The sequence below is a fragment of the Pipistrellus hanaki genome, assembly GCF_964339955.1.
Source record: "Pipistrellus hanaki genome assembly, chromosome: 1".
NCBI lineage: Eukaryota > Metazoa > Chordata > Mammalia > Chiroptera > Vespertilionidae > Pipistrellus > Pipistrellus hanaki.
This window is the reverse complement of record NC_140503.1, coordinates 71,383,725-71,391,684: the sequence shown is the minus strand read 5'-3', so window position 1 is coordinate 71,391,684 and position 7,960 is coordinate 71,383,725. Positions and strand designations below refer to the sequence as shown.

Here is a 7,960-nt window from a genome sequence, read left to right as displayed (position 1 = left end):
CTTTTTCAACACTAATTATTTTCAGAGAAAATTTGAGAGAAAGCCTAGAGGATAGAAAAATTATTTCTTCAGCCTTTGAAATATCTTAAGACGGTATGTTAACAGGTTCTTTATTTATGCAAAAGGAACTAACAACAAAGAATTAAATAATTGCAGTTTTGGCTTTGTCACACACACCCACAGGAAAAAAGGAGAGAGATGAGAAAAAACAAGGACAAAAACTGCAATTCAGGGGCAAACCACTAGGTTGTGTCTTGACAATTCCTTTTAGACCAAGTAGTAGACACTTGATTGAGCAATCACTGCAGCAAAAGTGTTTCACTCTTCCAGACTTTTGTGAATCTACAGGAAATGGAAACATCCTGCATGGCTAGTTATCACTCTCTTCTTCTGTTTTTATAAATTTGCTTGTAATAAAGCAGTATGGACCATAGTTCTTCAAATTATTCAGTATAAATTTCAAAAAAAAAAAAAAAAAAAGAAAGAAAGAAAGAAATTAACCCTTAGTGTTGATATATGTATACACGTTTCCACCAAAAGTTGGAAGCAACACAAATGCCTGTCAACTGATGAATTTATAAACAAATGTGGTATATACAGACCTTGGAATATTAGCCTTAAGAAGGAAGGAAATTCTGACACATGCTGCAACATGGGTGAACATAATACTAGGATATAATACTAGGTGAAATAAGTTACATATGACCAAGAGTGCAATAGTCCAATTTTAAGAGGCATCTGAAATAGTAAAATCATAGGATGAGAACTCAAATGGTAGTTGCCAGGGGCTGGAGGGATAGGGGGAATCAAGTGTTACTGTTTAAGGAGTAGAAATTTTAAGTTTTTCAAGATGAAAAGAGTTCTAGAGATGAGACAGTGGTGCTTCTTGATCCACAATGTAAGTATATTTGATATGACTCAATTGTACACCTAAAATGGTAAAAATTTACATTAAAATGGCAAAATGTTAATAACTTAAATATTTTAAAGACACTTCTTTTCTTTATTCTACTGCGCACATCTGCTTTCCAAATCCTATATAATAAAAGGTTAATATGCAAATTGTCCCCTTGACCTGAGTTCCACCAAGGGTGGGGCTGACCTGCCAACTGCCTTTAGCCCCACCCTCCAATGGGCCCAGTCTGATAGGCCCAATCAAGGCAGGCTGGCCAGACCCTACCCAGGCATGAATTCATACACCGGATCTCTGGTGTAAACATAAGAGTGAGTACAATACAAGGTCACTTATGAAACACCCATTACCATTCAAAGGCACTAAGGCACTAAGACAATGAGGTTAGACATAGAAGGAATAAATATTAGAATTTGAATATTTGTGGATTGTAGAGCACTGATAAGACAAAGGAAAAAGGGAAGGAAGTGTGCAAATGTGCAACATGATGGCAAAAAGCTTTTAGAAGTGTGGTAAGTTTAAGGACAAGAGTAGAAAAAATAACTCACACTCTGCTTCTTCACAATGTTTCCCTAGACCCACTAATGATTGATCATTTTATGAGTAGGACTTGTGGGAGGCATATAAATCTTGAGCAATTCTATGCTAGACTATTAATAAGATGGAAGAACATAAAGTTTGTCACATAGTAGGCACCTTAGAAAGTAACTGAGGGTACATTACCTCGCTAACAAATATAAATTAAACTAACTCATTAAGCAATATAAAAAAGCATAATATAAGAAAACTGAAAGATTTCATAACCTTCATTTTTAAAATCAATGCCTTTAAAATAAAATACACTCAATATTTATTGAACAAATTGATACGAAGAATCTGACAATTTTATATACTTTTACTGATTTTTGAGTGAGATGTTTCGGAATTTCCTTAGTCAACTCTTTTAGCTCAAACTGCCACCAAATAGTAAGTTGTTTGTTGTGGCTCTTCTTTGTGTCCAATAAACTATTTCAACCCAAACTTTAAAAGATATTGATGTTTTTGATGAATTATAACTCTATACATGGTCCATGAACTTTTCCCTCTAACCCTACCTACACCTGTGCTGCCACAGCCCTGACCACTTCCTCTCTGTGATTACCATTCCGCGCCTTGTTCCCTACAGCAGGTGGATGTCTGAAGCAGAGCCCTGGGGTTTTGGTACACCTCCTTCTAACACGCCTCTCACTGTGGGCTCACTCAGAGTACAGAAATACACTGCTGAGTCCTCCAGCTGTGAAGCTGAGATGACAAGGTTGGCAGAACTCTTTGCTTTCTGAAAATTCAGTGAGTAGCGGCCTCCTGTGGCATTTTGCTGGCTGTAAGAGTCCTGATGAATAAGGAAAATCATTGCCCCACTGCTGAGCTGCTTGTACCAGAGGAGACTATAACTTGTATCGCTGGTTTCATATGTGCAATCCAGGCTCACAGCCTCCTTCTCCTGCACCAGTATTGCTTGTCGGCCTTGAGTTACCTTCTGAGCAATACTGGATCCTCAGTGGATAAAAAGAAAAAAACAGAATGTTATCAGGATAAGTGATGTGGGACAGAAAATAATTTATATATATATATATATATATATATATATATATATATATATATACGCTCCTTTTTCCCCAATTGACCCCCACTCTGGGCATGCCCCTACTGCCAGGTATCTGTGTCCATTGGTTAAGCTAATATACATGCATACAAGTCCTTCCACTGTTCTCTAATACTCTCTCCTGCCCCCTCCCCCCGCCACACACACACACACACATACACACACACACACACACACACACACACACACACACACACACTTCCTCTGCCATTTGTCTCTGGATCTATTTTTATTCATAAAATTATATTGATCATTATATCCACATATGAGATACTTATCTTTCTCTGACTGGCTTATTTGGCTTAGCATAATGCTCCCCAGTAATATATATGCTGTTGCAAATGGTAAAAGTTCCTTCTTTTTTATAGTAGAGTAGTATTCCATTGTGTAGATATACCACACAGAAAGAATGTTTTTTATACCCAGCCAGCTTTCCTTCCCAGGGTACTCTTAAAAGACTGCCTATACCCCTGTTGTTAGGCCACAGAGAAGACTAATTCCCACTGGGGCATCCTTACCTAGCCACATTGAAGTTAAGACCACCCTCAGAAGAATGGAGACCAACATGTTCAAGTTCTCCCGCTAGGTGGAAAATATCTTCTTTTCCTTCTTCAGTGTCAGGGCTCTGCAAGGTGGGGTGACTGACAGATGGAGAGGAGAAATGCTGAGCTATGAGCTGCTGCTGCCCCAGAACAGGAAACAGGGTTTCTGGTGCAGCACGTTGCTGTGGGTCACGTCACACTCTCTGTGTACTGGCTGAGAGCTCACCCGACCCAAACTTCCTTTTGCATTAACTAACTCTTTTAATTTAATTTTTCAGTTACCCTTTATATTCACTATTATTTTTTTTATATTTCAGGTGTATATTATAGTGTGACTAGGGAATCATATTAGACAATCATATACTTTACAAAGTGTTCTCTCCAATATTTTCAGTACCAACCAGGTACCATACATACTTATTACAAAATTTTACTATGTTCATTATGCTGTACTTTACATCCTAGTGACTATTTTATAACTACCAATTTGTACTTATTAATCCCTTCTTTTTTTTCACCTGGTTCTGCAACCACCCTCCTCTCTGGCACATTCCTAGGTTGCAGGTTTGATCAAAGTTGGGGTCCCTACAAAGGCAACTGGTTGATGTTTCTCTCTTACATCTATGTTTCTACAATCTATCTACTTCTCCCTCTCTCTCAAATCAATAAAAACATATCCTGGGTAAGGGTTTAAAATGTGTTTTAAATATTGAGGTCAAAAGAGTTAAATGGGAATTTTCTACCATCTTCCTTCCTCTCCTCTACTCTCCAAAAAAAACAATGTTGTCAATTATACACTAAACAGAGTGCCTGTGGAGAAGCTCAGGGATCTAGCACAGATGTTACACTGTGTGAGAAGCACTTTGTAAGAACAGAAATATCTTAGATTGGTATCATGTTAAAGGATAAAGGACCGATTTCATTTTTCCCTAGTCACGCCTTCCCCTGTGCAGCATAGTGCATGTCAATAGAAATTTCCTGGGCCTTGATATTCCCAGAGCAAACAGTGAGACTGTGTGTGTGTGTGCCCCTGGCTCTCCAAACTTTAGGGGAAGCTGCCAAAGAGACTTGCCTCATCAAAGAGATTCTTGCCCCATTCAGTACTGAGGTAAGCTGCCCAGCTGGGAAGTGGACAGTTACCAGTGCACACAGGAATAGCATCGAAGGCTCTCAGTAGGTATTAAAGGGAACAGATCTCATTAACTGCAGCACAGACAGACAGATAGACAGACATTCAGACAGACAGACATCAGGAACCTGCTCACGAGATGCTGGACACACCTTGCCAGCAGATTCCCACTATTGGACCATGAGCACCCCCAATGCTCAATGCCTCACCCACACACCATGCCATTTGGTGGGCAGCTACCAGTGCACACAGGAGGGCAACAAGAGTCAGCCCCTACAGATGGCTCATTTGTAGGCTCAGAAAGGGTCCCACTCTGCAGGACTGGGTGACACCAAACAAATTTGAGCAGTCAGCACCAAGCTAGGGAAAGCAAGCAATAGGGTAGCTGTCAACACACAGTCTGGTTTTGCAGGATGGAAAAAAGGCCATGATGTTTGTAGTGAATTGTCCAAAAAAGAGAGAAAACCAATACTGCAGTGAAGGTTTAATGTTTGAATGAGTCTAAGTATGTACTGACTCTGCATCTCCGACCAGAGGATTTATTCTTTCATAAAACAATTCCCATGTGTACGTGATAAAGCAGTTAAGTCCATAGTAATTGTGCCCTCTCTCCCTCACTTCTTACTGGGCTTAGGAAGAATAAACCAATAAAATAAAAGCCATGCATCATGCATCCCTCTTCCTATCTCCCAGGAAATGGACCAATCAACAGGCACCTTGCTTTTACTGGACTGGAGCTAGTGGTTATAGGGAGGAGATAATGAAAGTCATTGAGGTGTTGGGCTACAATACTGGCCTATGTTGTTCCCTTGTTGTGCATCTGGTTCAATGTGATGCCTTTTCTTCTAAGAATAAATCAATTAACTAATAACTGACAACCATAACTCAGCCCAGAGCAATTATCTCATCATACCAGTCAACAGTTCTTTAGGAAGCATATAAGTCAGGGGTCTTCAAACTATGGCCCGCGGGCCACATGCGGCCCGCAGAGGAGTCTGATCCGGCCCGCCAGGTTTTTTGGGCAGTGAGCTCAGCTGAGGTGTTACAGTAGGAATTAGTAGTTCATATAGTCCGGCCCTACAGCTCTCTGAAGGACCGTGATCTGGCCCCCACTTTAAAAAGTTTGAGGACCCCTGATATAAGTGATCTTGAAAATAACATATCCAGGACTACAGGTGGGATAATTGGGATATTAATGATTAATGCAACATTTTTCATTCCATTTATTTATCCTTTATTTATTCCATTTATTTATCCATAACAGTAAAAGAGGTGACTTTTTTAAAAGGTTGTGGTTAGCAATTTTTATTCAATTGAAATATGAAGATGAGGCAAGGAGATTTGTCACAAGCTATCTGTAAATGATCTATTACTCTAATGCTTTAGTGAACTCCACTAATAACAGGAACGTAGCCAATAAATACTTATAAAATTTTTCCTATATAGCCCAGAAAGAAAGATTTGAATCATAATGGAAGCAAAAAATGACAAGTCTAAACTAGATTTGTCTTAAAATAACAATGTTTTATTCAGAAAGACATGTAGTACAAATATAAATAATTATATGTTCTTAAATAATGAAATAATCAAATACACACATTAGGAGTTTTGATCCTTACAAACCAATATATAAATTTAATTATATCACAAATCTTAAATTAAAATTATGAGTAAATACCAGGACTCACCTTTCTATCTTTAACAAACATCTACGAATTACCAACTATGTGGGAATGTTAGTGTTGAGTACTGAGGCTATAGCAGTGAACAATTTACAATTCAATCTTTTAAATTCTTTGAGGGTATAAATGTGAACAAATATGCACTGAATTTGGTGAAAGAGAAGTGCTTTGTGTTTAATCATTAGCTCACTTTCTAAAATTGTGTTTTATCCTGATTTCCTCAAACACACACAGTAAATACAATCACTGGGCTCTGAAAAATAATGTCACATTTTTTTAGCAATAAAGTGGTCAGAACATATAGAAAAAAACTGTCACATTTTTGTAACAAATGTAGAAGAAAATATAAATCTGTAATTTACTAAAAATTCTCACAGAACTATTAAATGGCAGGTGTTGCAGGACAAGTCGTGATGAAATGGAAATGCTCAATTCAAGAAATAAAATTCAATGAAAAAATACATTTAAAATGGATGGAAATGTATTTTTACTGTTAGCAATGTTATTTGCTTACATAATTATCAATTTTGCATCTTTATATTATGCATATTTTCTATATTTGTCATATAATAATTTAGAATCAGGAAAAAAAATTAAAAATGCTGTTTTCAAAACACAACATTTAAAAGATTGTGATATTGCTGATAAGGGCTTTTTTATAGGATAGGACATTGAATAGCAAATATAAAGTCATCTTTAAGGCCTAAGTTTCAAAATTTAACATTAATAACTCACTTCAAGAATCCATTATGCAACAATCACCCACCCATATGAACTAACCTTTTCTGGGTTTTCTTCAGATGTATCTCTTATTAAGTGTTTTATATCAATACATTATTTTCCAATTGCAAATAAGCAATAAGACAAATGCTGTGCTTGAAGGTCTGTCCCAGGCAGAGGGGGCTGCCCCACTCGCAGGTTTGTGTACAGGATGCAGGTGCCAGGGAAGCAATGTGTACTCGCTGCACAGAAGTAGACGGCTGAGTCTCCAGGTTGGGTGTCTGCGATGTGCAGGGAGAGATGTTTGGCCGTCTTATTCAAGAAAGCAGTGAGTCTTTCATCTGGGTTTGTGTCTACCCTTGAACGAATGTATATAAGAAACTGGAGACCTTTTCCAGGTTCTTGCTTATACCAAGGAAAGTAGTCTGAGAGGCTGTCCGAATAAGAACAGGTGATAACAGCTGTGTTTCCCTCCTGGACACTCAGGGTGGAAAGATGCTGATCCACTTTCTCTCCATGGCTGACCCCTATGCAGAAAGAAAGAGTCAGAGAAAGAGTAACCAGATCATTATGCTTCAGAATTTTATTTTTCCACAATAACTAAGGACTCCTGAATAAAGCCAGTTGCTTCTAAAGAATATCCACTAATATATTCTGTTTCCCATAAACCCTCAACTCACAGTCCAGCTGCAACCACAGGAACATGAACAAAGCTCCAATGGACGTCTTCATCGTTCTTCCCACTCAGGGTCAATTGTGGACCTGCAATCACAGCCAGGGGAGCTACTGCTGTTGTCAAGTTATCCCTCCTTTCCTCTGACAGTCAGAGGCTTTCTCACATTCTACACAGCCAATAAGAAAAAGACTGTGCTTCTGCCAAAGCCTATTATGCAGAATCCACTAAGCTGCACCCTCCACATGTCCTGCATCAGCAGAGGTGCACTGCCATCTTGTGGTTCCATTCACAACTACTGAGGTTGCTGTTCAATGTTCTTACCCTGTTTCCTATGAGAGACTCAGGCATGCAAAGTCAGCAATAAGTGAAACAAATTAGTTTTTAGACAAGATATTAAGTAAGAATGTAGATATCAAGATTGCTATCCCTGCACATAATGAGTCATTAATATGCTGTAAGGAGGCAGATGCTGCTGAGTATTTCTTCAACGATGTCCTGGGTTTACATGTTTGAAATCAGGGAAGCACTCTCTTCAACAAAGAAAATATAAAACATTCCTTTTTAGCTAAATCTGTCATCACCACTTTCTGTTTTGAAGAAAAATACTGTTAAAAAAGAACATGCAACTCAAACAACAGAGGACAAGGGGGGGAGAT

The 7,960-nt window shown here is 38.4% G+C and overlaps 1 gene segment (V, D, J or C); it reads right to left on the bottom strand.

The window, feature by feature from the left end:
* Nucleotides 1–2,072: 2,072 nt before the first annotated feature.
* On the bottom strand, nt 2,073–3,122 carry LOC311620502 (T cell receptor alpha variable 14/delta variable 4-like). The segment is given in 2 exons: nt 3,074–3,122; nt 2,073–2,446 (listed from the first exon to the last, which is right to left on the bottom strand).
* Nucleotides 3,123–7,960: the final 4,838 nt, after the last annotated feature.